We start from the raw sequence: 21,942 nt of genomic DNA, 5'->3' as shown, positions 1-21,942 counted from the left end.
GCCACACCATAGAGCCTTCCAGTTACAAAGATAGAATGAGGGTACGGGAAGGGCGGTGTTGAAAGGGACTAAGCATTTCCAATAAAACTGCATAGAAATATTGTGGTTTAGCTGAAAAATATGCTGCTTTAAAAGTCCAATTTTACTATCGTCGAGCTGCCACTTGCACGCTGACTGCCTTAATGGTAGGAATGCTTCTGTTTAGCAAACTATTCCTAGGGGAAGTGCACAACCTCTTTTATTTGCTCCTATATTTAGATTTCTGAACAATGCCTATCAGAAAGCCTTTAAAAGCAAAAGACATGGCTAAACATATCATGCACAGGTCATGACATGCTCACAAACAGCTCAGAAAATTTTATCGTCTATGCATAATTCATTCTGTTTTTCCCACAAGGGCCAACATCGAACAGGTGCTCAGGAGATGTGGACTGAGTAGAAATTTAGACACATATTTTTTCTATTTTTGTGGACAAAACCCCACAAAATAGTGTAGCTCACCCCATTAAATATAAAAAAATTAAAAATCCCAAATCCTTTTTAGACTTTTCCATTTTACTACTGAAAGAAAACAAGATTACAAGGACTATCTTGTATTTACTATTATACTGGGGAAACGGAGAGATTTTAGCAAAATATGTCTGATTTATAGGCATTTGAAGACAACAGAAAATGGTCATTTTGTGACCTGACCATCATACCAGCTACAAGGAATAAATTAAAATATGGTTATTATGGAATAAGATAGCTGAAACAATAAAATCTCACAGACAAAAAAAACCAATACAGGCATGCTTTAAGAGTGGAACCCCACATTTTTTTTCCCCCCAAAGTAAAGTTTTTGGTTAGCCTACAAAACAAGCAAGCTGAAGTCTTGATGGATTAGAAAAGCAGCACTAGTGTGTCAAACAAAGACCGATTTATCCCAATAGCCTGCCTTTGACAGTAGCCAATAGTGGATGCCTAAGAGACGTAGGGAAAAGGCAAGGTACATATCAATATTGTCTTAAAATACTCCTCCTCCACCGATTTGTGGTTAGGCATTTTTCATAGACCTCAGAGAATTTCTCTGTTATGAATGTGTCCAGTCTCTCCTTAAATTCATATTAACTTTTAACAGCAACAACATCATGGGGCAAGGATTTCCACAGATTAAATAAATACTGTTAGTGATTAATTTTTATTCTGAACCTCACACTTATTAGCTGCTTTGGATGAATCAGTTTCTCTGCATGAGAAAAAGACAGGCAAGACCCAATGGTCGTTAATTGCTTGAATTAACAGGGATCAGAGCTTATATTAAGAACAATTTTAAAAAATCATCTACACTAAACCTTATTTTGCCCATGCTTTCAAAGGGGCAAGGGGAAGAGAACGTAGACACCTTCTCAAAAATATTTTAAAATAACAAGAGACAATAAATAAAGCTGTAGTTGACAAACCTGACAGCTCTGGCTCTCCTGTCATCTGTTCTGGTTTCAGGATTCCTAGGAGACTCTCCACATTGATCACATCTATATAGACAGTGCATTAATGAATCAGCCTATAACAGGCAGTCAGAACTTAAAGTCTATAAAGCATTACATATCAAAGTCAACCTATTTAATTACATCTAAAAATTAAATGAAAGCCCATCTGTTCTAAATATGAGAAATGTGCTTCACATTCATACTTATGAGGAAAGCTAGAACAACAACTACTGTTAATTTTCATATTTTCACTAAGTCATAGTGAATCTCAACACAGATTTCTGCTTACTTCATGTCAGCATTTGAGCAACCATGCTTTTCTGACCAAGAGTAGAAGGAGATGCAACATGAATCATAAAGCCATAAGAGTCCCTTCATTTCTGAGGCATTAATGGAACAAATCAGCTCCTTCGGCCCCTGTGATAAATCTGTGCCTACTGGCACAAATCTGTGAAAGTTAATTTCAAAGTCTCACGAGTCAGTATTCATGCCAGAAGTACCTGAGCAGTCACCTGATCAATGAACAGACAAAAACTTCTCTGTGACATGTTCAACCCATCACAGCTAATCAACAAACCTCAAAGCAGCAACTATCAATCATAAAATGCTGTCAATAATCACTTAAGAGAGTGCCCCAAATGCATAATTAAACTATACACCTGAAATAATTCTGTCTGACAAAAATTATTCTGTCTTCAGATATTGACTTGTCATGATTTGATGCAACTTATTGATGTAGCTCTGTCACCATATAAATGGGTGGTAGAGTGAGTGTGAATGTTTCATTGCACAAGGCACTAAACCTGAAAGGAATAAAATTTTGTTGGAAAATCGATCAAGAAGAAAGTTCAAAATACTTGTTCTTTGAAAACAGAACTGTTTTTAATAAGCCAACCATTCTTTGGAAAGCTCCTGAAGTTTCAACATAGGATTTTTCATCAAAATATTGTCAGAAATAGCTATGAAGTATGGGGAAGCCAAATACGAAGAGGACTTCAGGGTGGGTCCCTGAGCTAGTCCATTCCTCTGAGTCTCCCCTGCTCCCCTTGCACCACCACCCCAATTCCTACAGAGACTTTAAAGTCTCATTTTCAACCTGATTAATAAAATCTCAAAGCCAAAGTCTCAAAGGTAAAAAAATATCAAGTTTTTGTTGTTGCCATAATTAAAGTTTGTTACCCTTTGTTTTATGAGATTGGGGTCCCTACCTCAAACTCTGTGACGCACAACACTTGGTTTCAGCACCTCGTTTCTCGATAAACACGGAGGTTTGTTGACAGTGAAGAATGTTTGGAGACATGGTTGTTGGTATCCACAGCAAGCTAAGGTAACTAGGGAAAAAAAGGGCAGGGGGGAACCCGTATTTGAATAATCAACCACTTCGAAGGGTGACTGAGATTTCTAACTGGTACATCCATTATAATGCATGCTAGTGATCAAATATATGAGTCACTAATGATTAATTCATATCACAAATGAAAGTCACAGATACAAGCGATATGGCACTCAGTGAGCTGCCAGTCCTTGTAGAGAATAACAAATACAAGCACCAAAACTAGAGAAAAATATTGTACCTCTGAACACCCCACAGTTACTCCCACAGAGCTGCACAAGTAAACTCTCTCTGCTTGTCAGGATTGAGTCTGAAACTCAGTTTATCCCAAAGCATAAAATCTGATTTTTATCTCACCTAACAAGAAAGAAATCAGTGATCATAATATTATCAGCCCTCTCTAAAAATGGAGGCTCTCGTCCCTGTGTGACCTCTTGCAGGAGTGAATGCTGCAGGCTAAAACATGCTTTGAAGGGATGATGACTTCCCTGTTTGGATCCTAATTTGAGCTAATGTTATTGTCTATGATCAACATGGCATGTACTTATAAGCAACCACCTTTCCTTAAATATAAAATAATTCTTCTTACTATCTTACTTCATTAGCTGAGAAACAGCACACACTAATAAAATGAATAGGGCTCAGAAAACCGCTATGACCGTACAGTCAAGCTGATCCAAAGTTATGAATTAAATAGTAAAGTTGCTCTATTCAGGCTGAAATAGTCACAAAGTCATGGTTGCTTGAACTTGCAAGCTCACGGACTTCTCAGGACGTAGACAGTTTCTGCTGCCATATGTGAATATACATAGCACTTTTATAAGTACGAACTGAAATCTTTCCCTTAAGTATGAACAGACTTTTTTTCAAAACCATTTGTACTTTTGCTTTGTACCATACCTTAACTAAGTTAAAGGTTACATTTATATGTCGTCTTTGAACTTGGGTTTGTCAGACAGTCTAACTGTACTAAATGTACTAATGTACTAATGTACTAATGTCTAATGCTCGACAGGCTGACAGATGTGGTTTTGCACATCCTTTCTGAACAAGATATTTTCTGTTTTGATTTTTTTAGAGAAGGGAGAGCATTGATCAGCTAGGGGACTTCCTGGAGCATTGAGATCTTCTGAGTTTCTTACCCTAAAGATGGACCAGAATGTAAAACTGTCCCAAGGCTGGGTTTGCATTTGAAAGCAGCTCCCTCTGTGCCTCTACCACTTTCATCTGAATAAGTTTTGGGCAAGTAAGCTAATCTTCTCGTACTCCAGCTCTTAGTTATGTGAATTAAGGGCATCGTAATTTGACCACCTTTATTGTCTTCACAAACGACAGAATAAACTTACAGAAGCACAAGGTTATTTGTCTCAGTAGAAGTCCTGGTAGTTAGAGAGCTACTAACTGACTGGCGTTCATGCCCTCAACCTTATTAGGTGTACTTGTTTTACTGTTCTAACTAATATGTTTCACCCATGAAGGCATATGATAAGTATTCAAATTAGCTACATGCTACAAAGCTAAAAGCTTTACATAGTGAATTTGAAAGGACAAGGTAATATCCAGTGACACTATACACCAGTCCAGCTGGTGAGATTAAAAAAGAAATCCTGTGGTTTTTTGGGTTGTACCATACACAGTAGGGACAACTTACACTAATTCCCTATTGACTCATTTCTGAAATTTTACTTTCTCTTTTGAATAATTTAACTTGCTTCTTTTATTGTTAATTTAACATACATCTTCCACTAGGATAGAATAAACACCTTTCCAAATATTCATCATTCTAAGGCAACAAAGTGCCAAAAAAAAAGAATTGAACTCTCCCTGCCCTAGGGAGATGCCTCCAAGATTCTTCCACAAATTCAACATTTCTTGGGGCTGCTTTTTGACTTTCCAATAATACAGTCCACACAACATCTTCATTGCAAACTTTGTATTGTTTAATACTAAACATTTTACTTAATTAATGATATTTAATTAATGATATTTATTAAAATGATTTATTTATTTTTAATTAAAATAATTTTAATGAATGCTATTAATGAAATTTATTTATATATTAATATAAATTCTATTAATTTATAATTATATACTATAAATATATCTTTTATAGAGATACATTAATCTATTATATTAGATTTAATTAAGTTAAATCTATTAATAAATTTAATTAAAGCCACCTAAAAAATTGCCCTGCTTGCAAAAACCCCAGCCCAAGTCTGACCTCCGCCCAAACAGTGGCAATGAACGTTGCCTTGCAGAGCAGCCAGGACCAGGGTGCAGGGTGGAGGGGATTCCCCTGGCTGGGATTATTTTATTAGAACTCTTTTTCTAAATATCAAAAAAGGAAAAGAAAAAAAATAATCCTAACTCCGCACACAACCTATAAAGAAACATAAAAAACTAAACCACCACACAATCATACAAGGTTAGATACATTTAAAAAACACGACTCATTCAGCTGCCGCACAAACTACCCCTCACTCCCAGCCGACCCTGCCTGCCACAACGGGCCACCGCCCTGTGTCTGTGGCGCTCCCTAGTAACAGCAATCAGACTATCAGACTCTAGCAAAGGATCAAGCCAAGAAATCTAAAGTAGATAATTTTTGGAGGGAAAAAAAGTTCTGTCATCAAGAATAGAAATTTTTTTGTTCTATTCCAGAAAAAACATGTTTGATCACATATGCATCCAAAATTCAAATACTGAAATGCATTTAAATATTTTTTTTATTCAGTACTATGTATCTTGCTATGGTCTATAGCAAGTATCAAGCAAAGCTACTTCAACATGTATCTTATTATCCAAAATGACCATTTAAGATTAGCCCATCTTTGGACTACTAACATAAAAGGAATTTTACCCAGACCTTCATTTGCAGTTTGGTGAAGAATAAGCAAGAGAAATTGTGCTTGGGCATATGAAGAAGAGGCTTCTGTTGGCTCTGTTTGGGCAGAAACCAGAGTCGTCTTATTTTGCTTTTTCTTTATGTACCATTGTACTGTATTACGGGACAGCACATCTGCAGGTTTTCCAATCTTGCTGAACAATAATAGCAGGAAAATAGCAAATGAAGATAGTGTTTGAAGCGTTGACCATCCTTTTAGTTATGGCCTGCCCAAACCTCCGAAAAACTCAAATACTGGTGGATTTACCTCTAAAGATGACAAACCAATAACAACATTGTCACATTTTATCCAAAGACAACTAGAAACAGTTATGAACTTTGATTACAAGCATGAAATAGTCTCCAACTTTTAAAGAGCAGAAAAAAATCTTCAGTACATCTGAGCAGGTAACTGAAGCTGAGCAGCCAACAAAAAATATAACAAAAGTACTTTTTTCCCCAGGATTTTTTCACAGCGTAGAAGAGGTTTATATAATCATCATATCTTTTGGTATTCATCTCTTCCCCTTACAAGATTTTGGAAGTCCTTGTGCATTTTAAACTAGACTTGGCAAAGATATTGCAAATATTTCAAAGATGTTTAAACAAGATTTGTAAATACAGGCTGCAAATAGAGGAAAGACTAAAATAAGTGCTCACAGAGAAGAAAGCCACAGCAGTAAGCTTAGTCTCATTACTGGCCTCGACAGAATACACGCGGGGGAGAGCCACAGCAAACCGAGCTCCATAAGTTCTGCTGTTCAAAAAGTTTAGTCTTTGTGTGACTGTATGAAAATTAGGAAAGTGGTGAAAGTAGGTGGTCACCCGCTGGGAGGCAAAAGGCAACACTGTGCTCTTGCGTTACTGCTTTGAATCTATAAAGTGGAGTAATTGAAGTGCTTTATTATCTTGATAATGAAGACACATGTAGTTACTCAATAACCAAGATAGACATGAGATGGAAAGTGCCCTAGAGAATCTGTCAGGTATTTGACACAGAACAAATTCCGTACGAATAAGAAAGAAAAACCCCTAAGTTAATTATTACAACAGTATGCAAGATTATCCCATTACACAAAAAGCAGCCTTCAAGAGATTTTATGGAAAACACAAAATGAAGAATTAAAAAAAAAATAAATCTATAATGTGACTTAGCCACTAATTATATACAGTTCCTAACACTCCCCAGGCCTGGACAGGTGAACCGCCCACCAGGGGCTTGGTCTGTACTAGAAAGTACACTCTGTCAGAGCAGAGTGAAAACAAAAATCTCTGCTCACATCCATGTACAGGCAGTCTACGAGCACCTGCAATGGTGATCAGTGGGCAGCTGCTAATGATACCCTTGCTTACTGGATGCTCCTTTCCTAAGTTTAAAAAAAAAAGTTTTAATCAACTCTAGAGGCCTCACCTATAGGTGATCTGCACTGTTACATTCAGTCCAATACACAGACAAAATCTTCTTTCTCATGACAAATACAAATTCTTTTATACCTTATTAGCAAGTAAAGCAAAACAAGTATTATGAGAAAAGTTTAGTAAAATTCACTCTTTATAGGAGTACTTTAATGAATCCTGCTTATAAAAGGCATCACAGAAAGATATCATCTGTATAAAGCTAATTAAGGTTGTCCAGCAACATTTCCAGAAGTAATGGGTCACCAAAATATTGAACCAGAAATCTACTTTGGTAAAAGATCATCAAAAGAAGCATACAAGGTGACGCAATTCCTGTTTTACCAACATTATTTTATATTCCTAAAGAAAATAAGTCATCAGTACTTAGTAATGAGATCAAACTATCCAATGCACTTCAAGGTATGAGAAGGGGGAAAAAAGTTCATGAGAATCATTTTCTCACTGAAACAGCAAGAAAACCCCTTCTATAATGTATATGTTCAACTATCCAGAAGCATTTTAGAATCCCGACATTTGCTGTCGGGACAGGGAGGGAAAGTATATACAGAGGCAGAAAGACAGTCTTGCAGTTTCTGTGTAGATTTTGAATTCAGATATGAAGCCTGTTCTTTATTGTGCTACATAGTTTTCCATTGATTTTGAACATAAGTTTTTGGTGGCTTTTTTTCCTCCCCCTCTAACTACATCTTCAGGTCAATCACCTAAATATATATTTAGCCATAATTAACTTTTTCAGAATTTGAAGATACTTAAAAATTTTAAGAATTAAACTTTTAACTCCTCTACCACTCTTCTGGTTACTTAGCTTCCTCACATCTAAAAATAAAATTATTTTTATGTAATGCTAATGCTTCACACAATTTCTTAAGCTTCATTCAGATCTTAAACAACCCAAAGAACTAAAAGATTTCATTGAATAAGAGATAAAGTTTAAAATATTCAACATGAAAGCAGAAATGCATATTTTGAAAAATAACCTTCTTAACATAAGTACACTAATAGAAAATACAGTTCCATTGCCTCACACACTATGCATCTCAAACTTCTTAACATAACCTTTTCAATCACTAAACAAGCCTATATTCTGTGACAAAGAGGAATGCTCCTGTCTAGAAGGTAGCTATGTTTTAAAGCATAATCTTTAATGTATCTGTAATTATAGCATAGAAGGGGAAAATATATTTTCCAATATAGCTATTTATTTTACTTTTTTATACTAAAATATTAAAGGGCCACAGAATACGATCTGAAATGAGTATAGCAAGAAACACTAAACCCAACCTCCAGGTGAAACTAGTCTTTTGAATGCTTCAATAGTGGTTGAACTGGTGAAGCAGGCAACTGGAACACCACAAAATGGAACAGGAAATTAAATTACATGTGATGCTAAAGTGCCCAAACTATTAAATAAATATTTCCTAACTGTTAACTTACAGCTGGTTCATCCAAGTCAATCTGTAACCTGCTCACTTCTTCAGATTTAGGAACCCTTCCAATTAAATGTTGATGTCAAATGCATCCTTGAAGACTGATTCCCATTTAACATTCTGCAGCTATCCAGACAGAGTGATAAGATTACATTTAGCTGGAGGTGGGTGCACTGAAAGGTGAGGTTTACGGTTGTGGCTCAGTATTAAACTGGTAATTTATTATGTCCCCAAAAGCAACAGGGTAAAGAAACATATATCATGTACACTTACACAATGTATTACTACCACAATTTTTAAAATCCATTTCACTTTAGAAGAATTCAAAATTAGAAAGCATGTTGTTATGATTCTCTATCTCCAACAAAATATTTATAAAGCATTTTTTCCATGTTTGCAGTTTTTCTTTGTTTTCTCCAAACAAGAAAATGTAGAAGTTGTAACAGTGAATGTTACTTTGCTGCTGCTGCTCAAAGCTCAGAAGCTCATTCCTGACCCGATCATGCTAGGTCTCAGAAATGATCTGGACTTTCCTTGGCCTGGGATGTCTTTAGCCTGTTTAGCTGTGACAGCAATTATCTACCAAGCAGGTAACTCTGGCTCAGCTTTAGTTCAGTTTTGATTTGGTTTGCAGTGATAACAGGTAGTTACACTCCATGGACTCCAGAAGAAAGTGAAACAAAAAAATATACCTGGCGTGCATCAGCATTTTCAATGCTTATGAGTAGTTTCTACTATTACTGCTTTAAAACAAGAAGTTTACTAAAGTTCTTCAGTGTTGAAAGGCTTCCCAATGCTTTTGTTCCATTAACAATTAGACAGAAATTATTGGCTTTGCACATTCCTTTGACTCTTCGTACAATGATGAAACAGAAGATGTTTCTTCAGATCGGTGCACATTCATCAGCTGCTATCAAACAAAACAAGTATTTGATGCCAGTCATATTTTTATTTAGAAAGGCAGATAGGTGACTGGATTCCAACTACATCTTTTGATAACCCAGAACATGCATGACAGCACTCAGAAATCTCATCACAAGTTCACTTCTGAGGTGCACGGCCAAACGTGGGGTACATCATGGTTTGCCTTTGGTTACCTACTCTCTCCTCCCCCTCTCACCAACAATACAATGTGGCTAGGAAACCTTCAGCATTCTGAAGCGTTGCTCCATTAGCCAGTCTTCCACAGCACTTTAAACACCTGAACATCCTTGCTAGAATAGTATTTCTTCATATTTTCATATCTCTTAAGCACCACTGAATTACATTCCTTCTGTTCCAATTATACAATACGCCCTGTTTAATACCTTAGTTTTGCAAGCTACCTAACAGAAGATACAGGCAAAAATAAATATTTCAAAAAAATACAAGCAGAAACACAGGGTTTCATACCCAAACATCATTTTTCTTGCCTAATTTTTTTGCAAGAGTAGAATAAATGAATAAGTTTAAACAAAAAAAATACCAGACCAATTACAAACCAAAGTCAAATGGTTTATCTTGTAGCAAGGCATTAGGCTTTACTGGTGATGCCGTTTTGGCATCATTACTCTGAACCTGCCCCCTGCCAGGGGCACCTCTGCAGCATTTGCGCGCAGGGCATTCCCCCGCGCTGCTGGACAGCCACTTGAGCGGCACTTGGGGCATGTCAGACGGTGCAACAGCAGATCAGCGCATGTGCAGCAAGTCCCAGACTTTCCAGCCTCGCTTCTCACACAGGGAAACCTGTGCTTGTGCAGTTGCCTCGCTGCTCTTAACACTAGGTAAAAAGATGTACACAAGAGCGTGACTCTTCCACATGACAGACATGTGAGAGTACTGCTTTTGAACACCCAATTGTTGGCAGAAATCCTAGCCTGTTTCCTCAGGAAAGCAGTACTTCCTTAGCCTTTGAGGAGTTACACACACCCAAAAAAACACAACCCATGCCCAAAAAACCCCCAAACCGCCTCCCTCTCTCTCTCAAAAAACAGGCTACCTAACTCCATCGTCTCCCGTATCATGACTTTTATGATTTTACACTTTCGCATGACTACAAAATGGAAAGAAAAAAAAAAAACAACCAGCTGAAAATGAAAGTTTTCTTCCCTGGTGTGGAGCAAACCAAGAAATGGAGCCCAACTTGTGATTCCAAGATAGGCCTGAAATTGAGCTTTTTCCCAAAGTGTTCTCACACAGAGGTGGCCTGGTAACCATGCCTTAGATTACCCCCAGCTGAAAAATAGCTTTGTTATTGTCACAGGAGCACATTACATATCAAAACATGAGTACCAGAGGAAAAAAAAAATGTTTTAAAAAATAAAATAAAACCAGTTTTATGAGTAACTGGTGGAAAAAATTAGAGTGAACTTCATCCTCAATTGGGCAGCACTACTTAATCAAGCTGCTTTTCATAAGAAATCCCTTGTACTCGCAGAGCATGATAGGATCACCAGAGCACACCACCCTCCCAGCAGGGTAAGCACTGTATGCTGGCAGTAGAGGTGGCACCAGCCCATAGTTCTGCAGTCTAGAAATATAGTTCCCAGCCACACATCCATGGTCCATTTGGAGCAGCAGCAACAGATATGAGCCACAGTTTCTCTCTTATGCAGAGAAGGTCACTCATCCATGTCATCCTTACTTTCTGCATATTAATCCATCCTTACACTGCTTCTTTAATTCCAAAGAAGAGTTACTGAAACATACACCCCCCCAAAAGAAAAAAAAAACACCACACACACACACCAGAAAAACCCAACACACTTTAATGAATTCTTAGACCTAGAAACAGCCTGCAAGGTTTGCAAAACCTCAAGCTCCATGAGATTTAAACCATCGCTGAAATCAATTAGCTTAATTTATGGTACACACTTTAGCCAGCATCCTAATTAAACAGCAACTTCCTATAATCCCAGTAAAGAACAAAGCACAGCAGGTGATATTAGGTCACGAGCCCATAATTAAATACATTCCTTCCCAGCTTTTTTAATTATGCTGATTTTTCAGAAATCAATTGAGTGGGGTAAAATGGATATAGCTTAAAAAGATATATTTTTTTAATCACATTCACTGCCCAGAAAGCTTTAGACAGACACTGAAATTGTATCTAAAAAAAATTAAAATCATTTTAGAAGAAAAGTTCACTATCCCCAAGCTTTTGGTTTCACTTCTATGGCTTTGGAGGGCCTAAATCAAGGTAAATAAGTTAAACAAGTGGAGCTTCTTAAAGTAAAAATCCTCTTTAATAATTCTATAGATAGATCTTAACAGAAGGATGATTTTACAACTAAAGAGGCAATTGTGTAACTGCAAAATAGTGTTATTTAGTTTCATGGAAAACATGTTTAAAGATTCTGAAGTGAAATTTTACACAAAGCTAACCCCTCTCACCTTCTCGGTTGGGCTCTGGATTGATCTTAACTTTGAAAAACTGCTTTCATGTTGCAGAAAAAGAATTACGCTACTGAACTAAAAAATTGCTGTAATCAATTCAATTCTGAAATTATAGCCAGATAATTCTATTCATAATACTACACAAAGACTGAAGCAGACATTATTTTGCCCTACCTTAGCCCTACTTACCTTCTTCATCAAGCTTATACTTTTTGGAGAGCAAAACAAATCCAGAGTTACTAAATATTGTTCACATGACATCACTAATGTCATCTACTGGTTACCTTACTTACAAAACTCTACTAGGGGCAGATAATACTGCCATCTTTCCCCCGTCCCTCCACATTCTTGACAGATATTCAGACTGCTTGGTCCAGGCCTACAAAGGATTGGTAATCTCCAGGCTGACCTGTTCCTTTCCATCTGAGCTGCCAATAACCCAATATTCCCTTGAAAAGAGAAAAAAAGAAAAAAGACCATATTCCTCAAAACCCTCTCCTACTACCCATTTTTTAGAACTACGTATCTCCCAGTTATCTGAATAATCGGTATGAGAAAGACTCCATGAAGTTTTAGTAGCATCAATTGTATCAAATATCTTTTCTCTGCTAAGCATTTCTAATTTTTCTTGGTATTTGCTCTAAGAGCAGTGCACTGTAACTCTGCTGGCAGCTTCATCAACAGCCTCCTTGATGATCTTGGCCAGATCTCTTTAGTTCTAGGCTTTCCCCTCAGTAAAACGGGAATACTGATCCTCTTTCTAAGAGCGCATTCAGTAGTACCATGCAAGGGATAGGGTGCTTCACATCATTTTGTGTTGAGCTTCTAGTAGGATGACATAACCAGTGGAATGTCTTTCGTTCACATCTTCGCTTCTTTCCAGATGTGAAAGAGAAAGATGGGTGTTCAGTGTCCTCCTATCCAGACTGCTATTCCCTAAACTCAGTCCCTTTTAGTAGCACATCTAAAAGCCTCTCTCTTCCAGTAAGTAGTGTCATACTCAAAAGGCTAATTCTCTTTTTACCAAAACATTTCTACTAGATTTTACCAGCCTCAAATAGTCAAATCAATCTTTTGAGATGTTCTAATTAAGGGAAGGGCGTGGTAGCACATCAGAGGATTTTAGCAACCAAAGACTCGGGAGAAAACTGTAGTTATTTCACAGAGGCAGTGTGTCATCCACGTGCAGCGATGCAGGGCACTAAGCATGACTGCTCTGCACTCAGCTTCTTCCTGATCTGCAGGGCTGCTCTGTCAGCCCTTGCTCAATTGCACCTCAAACAGGCTGACAAGGAAAGTTTACATACAAGCGATTACAGTTATTGTTTTTCACTCATCATTATTTACAACCTGTAAGAGGACATTTGACATTGGCCTTTATATTTATCTGAAAACATTTTCACATCTATCTGAACATAGTTAAAAAGATTTTGGTGCTTTGTAATGTGTCAGGTGGAAACCTTACTGATAAGATAACCCAGGAGAATTACAATTCATGTTTGTTTTACCAATATGGCACCAGTTTAAATGGAAAATTCTTCTCTTGTCTCCTTTCATCATTTTTATGGAGTTGGAGAATTGAAAAGGTTCCAAAGCACTGGTATTTATGACTGCAAAAGAAAACATGGTTTGTTGTAGGAGAACTCACTGTTTCGATTTTGACATTAGACTTGAAAAGGAATGGCTTGAGTTGAAGTATGTCTATTTTATATTCTGCTTCTTGAATGAATGCCTCATCATTTTCTCTGCTACTGCTGTGAAAACGAAAAATCTTCCTCAGATCAGATTCAGAATAAAATACCATGCTCAGCTGCATTTGGAATAAAAGATATCACGTATCGGATTTGGAAAAGAAAACAAAACCTCTAGCAATTTTGGTGGATAAAAATAAATATTTAAAAAAGGCAAGCAACTTCCAAAGCTGAGCTTTGTTTCCCTTATATCTTACATGTATTAGGGGAAAAAAAACCTGCTTGTCACAAGGCCACTTTGCCTTTCAAAGGGTATGGGGTGGACAGGGGTCAGTGTTCTTGAAATCATTATAGCTTTGACAAATTCTCTTCACTCAGAACAGTTCACACATCACTTTAATAGGATGTATTTTTCCACAGAAGTTGGGCAAAGAATGTAAAATTTGTTGATATAAACTGCTGTATATAAGCAGGGATAGAAAAAAGTGTTAGAAGAAAGTTAAGAAGTGGCCAGTGTAAAAAAGAAAAAAAAAACGACAACACAAGCACAGAAGAAAGGAAAAGAAAAGAAAAATCCAAACAAAACAAAACCAACCAAAAAAACCGCTATTCTCCATTCAGATCAGCCAAAAGGCTGTTTCAGAAAGGGAACAAAAAAACCCCACCCCAATAAACCTTTACAGACTAACCACATTTCTAGATAATATACAAGATACCATAGAATTTACATCACTGACTATGTTCCATGGATGAAACCATCCTTTTCACCTTTGCCCCACTTCACCATTTTGCCTCTCTTCCCTTCTTTTTTCTTATTTATTTGTATAAGGGCAGAAGAAATAGAGAAGGGTAAGGCATATGACCGATTCCCACACACCGAAAAGCAGGAAATTTTCTTCTTTTGAAACCAGATGAGATACTTCACTTTCTTCTGTTTTCCTTTTTCCCAGCTCTGATTAACATGAATGTATGTACACAGAATACAATGCAAAGGTGTATATATGTACGTATACAGAGCGATATGCACACAGTGTATATACATATCCATTTTCATGTAGAAGTGGAGTAAACAGGTAAGAGAACGAGACTAAAATGGAGAAGCAAGAGAATACAGTTGAAGATATTTTTCAGTTTTTCCATTTGAGATGTTAATACTGACAGTGTCCATTAAAAGCCCAATTTCTCCATTAACTGTTCATAGTTACTTTTGGTTTGCAATCCTAAATTACACTTCTTTCTGTTTGAAACAAGTCCTGAAGTCCCAGAGATTTCTGTTCAAAGTGAGGGTGAAAGAGGCCTGTAAATCACAAACTTCCCGGGGTGAAATGGGGAGAAGAAAAAGGAGAGGAAAAAAAATTTTAAAACCCAAATATTGGTGTGGGGAAGATAAGGGTTGGAAGAGGTGTGAACGTGTAAAGTAATGAAGAGTAAGGATCAAATCTGCTAAAGCTCAAAACGAACAGGAATAATTCCTGAATACCAGGTTCCGACCAAAGCGTTTAAGGGAACAACCCAGTGGGAAGAATTGCTGAATTCCCATGTGGCAAGTGTCTGCTCTGATATAAATACATCCAGCAGCTAACACAGAAAGATGAAAGAGTCAAAGTATAATATAAAAACCCACACAGCTATCTCCAGAGAATATTTCGCAGCATTTCCTGCAAATCGAATAAATACTTTCAAACAGCTGCCTTTGTATTTTCAGGCATATGCAGGAACATGCTTTCCATTTAATGTGATTGTACGTACTGGATGTTTTTAAATTCTGCCGTTCAAACATGGCTAAAACTAAGCCTACTAATACTTCATATATTTTAATGCAAAGGCGCTGTCAAAAACCTCCAGAGATTTTCTATAGTCTCAACCATATTTGTGTGCACATATATTCACACTGAAACCCTCAGCAGAGCCAACACAACGGGAAACCTGAGGAGAGAAACAAAGAATGCAATGAGTGGGCAGTACTTGCGCTACCGTTCGTGTAACAGAAAGCCAGACTACTGAGGGCTTGGGTTGTGCCAGTAAGGCAGCAACCTGAAGCTTTCACAAGAACTGTTCTGTTGACAAACTTGAGAAATTCCAAGTTGACCTTCTACAAAGTAACCTGCCACCTATCACGGCAATTAACGCTCCAGACGATGTTTTGTTTTGTTTTAAAAGTGAAGAACATTGAGGAAAAAAAAAGGGGGGCGGGGGGTGGGGGGGAGACACTCCATCCTATGTAACCAGAAAAGTAAATGCAACACATCTTTCAAGTTCAACTTTTTATTGCATTTGGTCTCAAGAGATACTGGGCACTTGCAACTTCCATTGACTTCCAGGGACTCAGAGAATCAAAGCCTCTCTCCTCTCAGGAAAGACTGTTTGCATTTATAATTATTAAGGGATGAGGATATCAGAGTCTATCAGTTTAAAATCTCTTTCTTCATACTTAACCCCAGAATCTTTAATACCACGAACTAACTTGTAACCTATTGTCAGATCAAAGAAATCGTCACAGAAAGAGGAAGGTTCTCAAAAGTACACAAAGATGCCCAGGCTTATTTATGCTACAGTTGCAATGTGATGCTTTCAGATGCCTCACGTTTGTTGCAATAGCATTTATAAGCAGGAATTAGCACAGCATCTTAATAAGAAGCCTAGAAATTAAAATCCAGAAGCATGACCCATACATATTACTTGTACTGTTCCACCGCACATCATCTGCTGCTGAAGCAATCTACGGCTACCAGACACCTGTTGCTACAATCCTAACACTGGGGCAGGGTGCTCCTGTGCACGCATCTCCAAGTGCCTCCTTTAAATGACAAACTCTGAAACACATAAGCAGCAAGATGAGTCCTTGCAAGGACAGTGCATTTGCAGGCAATTGCCAAAGTTTAACGTTTTAAAGAGTGCCTCAAGAGCGCTAAGACAGAGATAGGCGCTGGTTTGTAGCACAATATAAATGAAAGTAAGGGGGCGGTGAGTAAAAAAGTTAAAAGGGCCAATACTTACATAGACCCAGTGTTAAAATGCAAATTTATTACAGCAGTTTGAAGAAAAATGTACCCTTGCAATCCACATAGTTTGCCTTGATCCACTGCTTTATTGCAAATAGGAAATTAGCTTGCATTATTAATGGACACCAAAAGAATATGCAGCCCAAAGCTTTCCATGGCTTGTGTACGACACACCAAAACAAACCGAGTTTACACCTAAATCACAGTATGAGATCCAACTAGGATGTGTGCTGTAGGGAGTAGGGGGGGAAGGAGGTGAGAAACCAAAACTAAACAAAAGAATTTGCACAAGGTGGGTCAACATCCTACCTTCCCAGTGGCTGAAGGAGTTCAGTGACATAGATACAGGTCAAAATTCTCCATATCACCTACCAAGTGCACTGAAGTGACCTGTTAAAACTAAGAACTAAACTAAAATCCAGCTTAAAATAAGCTTACATGTTGCTCCCCCTCCTCCACAACTCCTCATGAACTGTGCACACGTAATTTTTTCAATTGCTTATTAGCAATTATCATGTGGCAGAGGGGGAGGGAGCTCACAGATCTGAGACTTGCTTCTGCACCTGCAGGTCCTCTGTTTAGGTCATAGAGAGGGTGCAAGGAATTTAGTGTAGAACAAGCCTTGTTTCTTTTTGGATCTTTCATGTAGATAAATGCAGGCTTTGTCTCCAAAAATATCAGTCTAGAATCTCAGAACTGAAAGTTCAATATGCTGAAAGAAAAACCCAAACACTAGGGTATATTTTGCACTTAAGATACAGATGCATAGTTTTTGCTTCTCCTGCCTATGTGCAAGCACAGGATACTGTCCTGACAAATTCCGCTCTCACGGAAAGGTTCCAAATCCTCTCCCAGAAGGAAATATTGAGCACCATACATCTTTCATCTTGCACCACCACTCTATTTTAAGGGGAATTTATGCAGTTCTCCTAGGGTTAGAGAGAAATACATTTATACCCCGCACTGAATCTGAATTAATACCTATACACACAGCGCAATCGAATCTTTTACACTATCATCTCGCTCATCTATTTTATTAGTACTTCAACGTATTCTTTGCAAGCAGCCCAAGCACATTTGGAATAAAATCGTTCTCACTGGCTCCGCATCAAACACAAATGCTTTTGTGTACAAACTGCATTTGCAGCTATTCCAAGGGGAATTAAAAAACACTTCATAATGCAAGAGGAACATTAACCCTAACATGCTATTTAAGTATTAATTTGCTTCCAAATTGTATATGGCATAGCTCTGAGCATGACACACTTCACCGTAAGAAAAAATAATAATAATAATCCAGAGACAAAGAGCTACAGCAAGTTACATATGACTGGTGCTTTAGAGCATAATTACCTGGAAGATAGAAACAATCACTATAACTCACGGATGGTGGAACAGTCTCAGAAAGGAGTGATGGATGGAGATAGTGAGACTATTTCCCTTTATTACATTAGCAAACTCACCGGCTGAGCTTCCCCTCGTACTTAATGGATACAGTAAATACAACAGTGTCAGCAAACAAAGAGGGCAAACTGAGTGCTTTCAATGAGAAAAACCAGCTCTTAGATTCCTGGAAAAGCTAATACTCTTCTACTTGTGTTATTGTATGACAATACTCTGCTGCCCCAGCAGGCCGTTTCAAGCTCACAAACTATCTCGAAGAATATAAACAGGAAATCCACTTATTCCTTATGCCCCAGTCCAACAGAGGCTACACAGGTAGGAGCTGGCTGCATTATCCATCTCACTCCTGGTCCAGTTCACTACGTCAACAAAATGCACTTACTGAAGCAATGAAGGATGCAGTAGTTGAAAGGCACATGTAATATAATTGCATACAGAGTCCATTTCAGATCAAAGGGACTTTAGCTTGATTGTTACATAATCATATGGTCATGCCAAATACTGGTTCAAGAGAAAAAATCCTAAAGCCTTTAATCCCTCAACGGCAACTAGCACACTAGGTTTTTCAACCCTTTTTACATCTCCTAGGTAGATATATGTTTTTGTTTTTTTTTTTTTTTAAGGCACAAGATATTTCAGGTTTGATATGTGGCATTTCACTTCACATTACCTGCTGCAACTCTTCCCCTTCTTCCCAAGGGAGGGCTTCCCCAGTTTACTACTGCAAATGAACACAGAGAAGCAGGGACAGAAGTGGGAGGAAATGTGGGGAGGTAGGTCTTCCCTACCATTATTCCCTTATTATGCACAAACATGATGTATGTCCAAAGTCAATATTCATAAAATATTACAAAGAGTTATTTTTATGAATTGGACATCAGAGAGAGCTCGTGAATTGTTCTCATCAAGTTACACACAAACTTGGATTAGATGACATATTGTTAGCTATGGAGATGGAAACCTAGTTAGCCTCTGGATTTGCCTATCTAACAAGAAATACCTGGAAACAGAGCAGAAGTGGCAAATAAACATTGTATAGAGAAACTTTTTTGACCGAGACTGGAGAGAGGGCAACTAACTGTGCTCTGAGACGCTCTGAGTTTAATTACCTCCTCTGAGTTTCACTCTCCTATAAGAAAAAAAAAAAAAACCACACTTGTCTGTTTTCAAATAAGACTTTTCCCTCACTTCTGTGAGAGTGGATTGCACTTTAAAGACTGCAACACACTACAGGAGATCAGGTCAGACGGAGCCACTGGCATTTAAAATTCAATTAAAGGCTAAAACTATCATATAAGCAGTGATGAAATCTAAGCTAGTTTCAGGAAATAGGGATGAAACCCTTTCCATTGCGGAGGTTAAAACAGAACAAGCAATTAAGAGCTGGAAAGGATATTCTGTAAAGGCTTCAGAAATCTGATGTATTAGTCTGACACATATTAAACAGAAGACCCTGAGCCACCGACTGGAGCCGAGGTTCAACTCTGAGACTTCAGAGCAACAGCTCCAATCATTTGTGCTTTCCACGGGCATTTACTGACAGCCCTATCATATCCCAAAGGGCTAATGAAGTACCGTAATTTAAGAGCCTATTACTTAATCTATACATGTCCTTGATCTGCAGGAGTTATTTTAAAACAGTCACACCTGAGTCATTAATCAGCAACACAAACATTTGGTTCTCTTCACCATGACAGAGATGAAGATTGCATACACAAGCTGAACCCAAACTGTTCAGATGAAAAGAATTCGGGTGTGTAAGGAACACGATGTATGGCTTGCAATGTTTCCACTGCTAAAGGCTCCAACTGAAATATACACTTCTGAAGCTTTGCACAGAAAAAACAATTCTGAAAATTTACAACTAACTTCCACAACACCATATAATCTTTGATAAAGTGCCTGACAGCTTACAAAGTGCATTACTGGCTTTTATTATAGCAGCAGATACTAGGGATTGTGATGGATATCAATTCCCTCCTTTCTTAAAGTTTACTGTGCATTTGAATTTTACCTGCATCCTTCTCTCCAATACAATGGCAAAAGACAGCAACTTTGTCTTAGGTCTTGCAGACTACATAGAATAGAGGTCCTGGTAAGCCTATACCATAGATTTGCCCCAGAACAACAGGGAGCTCAGAAACCCCATATGCTGAAATACCAGGAAGAAGTGGCAATCAAAGAGAGACACGTAGAGATAGTATTTTTTTAATATTTCTACTAGCACGTGACCTGGACACCAAAAAAAAAAAAACCCACACAAAAGAAAAATTGTGAGATGAAGCTGTAAGTTATGATCAGCAGAGGATGGGGAGAAGTTTGCACACAGACAAGATGATCACAAAGACTGGAACAGAATTTATGTTCGTACATCAAAATGTAAAGTCAGGATGTGACCACAAACTGAAGGAAAACAGCAGGCACTCATCAAACAGAACAAACTGAGGTTGAGGACCCCCCAAAACCACGTTTCATAGATTTTCCGGTAGAGTTCAGTCCGTTGCAGCAACGATAGAGATAAATGAGGTCTTGTCAAGTATCTCACTGTTATCTCAGAGGCAGGAAGAGAAGTGGCCTACGATACACTGGTGAACCTCACCTGGTGCAGTGCCTGAAGTTCCAGTCGCCCAGCCACTCATGTTCACAGAAGAAACCAGAAAGGTGCAAAGAAACAGAATGGAAAGGAGATTTAATCTCTTATTTATTTAACCTGACAACACGAAGGTTAAAAAAGGGGCAGTTTGTAGATGTTGTGTTTGTACGGGCAGTTAAGTAAATATCACTGGACAATCAAACAGAAAGGAAAATACAAAATAAATGTTTAACTTAATAGATTAGGTTGAGGTATTTCTAACAATAGACTAAACCACCAGAATTACACTGGTACTTGAAGAGATTTTCTGCTTCCTAAAGCAATGATATTCTGGTACAACTTTCCAACTGAAAGAGAAGGAGCAAAAACCTAAATTACTTTTAATGTGAAAATTCATTCAATGGCAAAGGTGATTGTATTGATGTGGTACCCAGAGAGCAAAGCCTAGTGCTGAGCAACAAAGGAAGTTGCCCGAATTGTATAATCTGTAGCATGTTACTTCAAAAAACACCCCCAAAACCAACCAACAAAAAAAAAAAACCACACCCACAAAAAGAACCCAAACAACTCCAAACAACTCAACATACAGGAACACCTCAAAAGCATGTCAGGAGCACTAAGCTTTTAGCTTGCTGTTGACCATCGACAGGGACTTCAACAACAGCTACCTATTGGGAAGTGCCGTGCCACACTGACAGAAACAGGTTGCTGTCAGAGTGCAGCAAGAGCAGAACTCCTGAGAAATATGTTGTTTTTTCTTGTTTAGAATAGAACTCATCTCCAGAGCTCTGCTTTGCTTTGATACTGTACAACAAAATGCAGACAAAAGAGGCATTAGGTGCATAAAAGCAGGTATGCTGCAGCATTTGGGTCTCCAAGAAACAGAATATTTTTCAGAGATGTGAAGAAGATTGTTCCTAGGGAGTTTCTGGAAATCTATGGTTTATCTATGAGCAGAATGATAATGGCTCCAATTAAAGCAATCAATTTCCACGGTTTAGGACCTTTTTAAAGGGGAGAATAAGCTTCGCTCCATCCCTCCATGAGGGCCTCCAACAGTCACTCAAGGGGGAACTGTCCTCAACATAACTCCCTAATGAGGTTTTCCTTTCTCCCCAGTAATATATGTGTGTTGGGTTTTTTTTTTTCCTTATTCTTTAGGTTCTTACAAACAACCCATTGACTATGTAACATAGCATCTTTCTAGCAGGCAAGGAAGGAAAAGTTATTCATGGCATTGCACTCATCACTGTATTGCTGAAGATTACTCACTCTCTTGAGTCTCTTATTTAAATATTAAGGAATTTTAAGTGATCACCTCTTTGAAGGCATACCACCACCT

At 37.9% G+C, this 21,942-nt stretch overlaps 1 long non-coding RNA gene across 1 annotated transcript in view; it reads right to left on the bottom strand.

Moving 5' to 3' along the window:
• The window catches only part of LOC135315774 (uncharacterized), a 135,461-nt gene extending 114,796 nt beyond the window's left edge, over positions 1-20,665 (bottom strand). The window contains exon 1 of the long non-coding RNA XR_010375268.1: positions 20,607-20,665. This is a non-coding gene — a long non-coding RNA (uncharacterized LOC135315774). The remainder of the gene's footprint in view (positions 1-20,606) is intronic.
• Positions 20,666-21,942: the final 1,277 nt, after the last annotated feature.

This window comes from Phalacrocorax carbo, chromosome 1 (genome assembly GCF_963921805.1).
Source record: "Phalacrocorax carbo chromosome 1, bPhaCar2.1, whole genome shotgun sequence".
NCBI lineage: Eukaryota > Metazoa > Chordata > Aves > Suliformes > Phalacrocoracidae > Phalacrocorax > Phalacrocorax carbo.
This window is presented reverse-complemented; position numbering and strand designations above follow the sequence as displayed.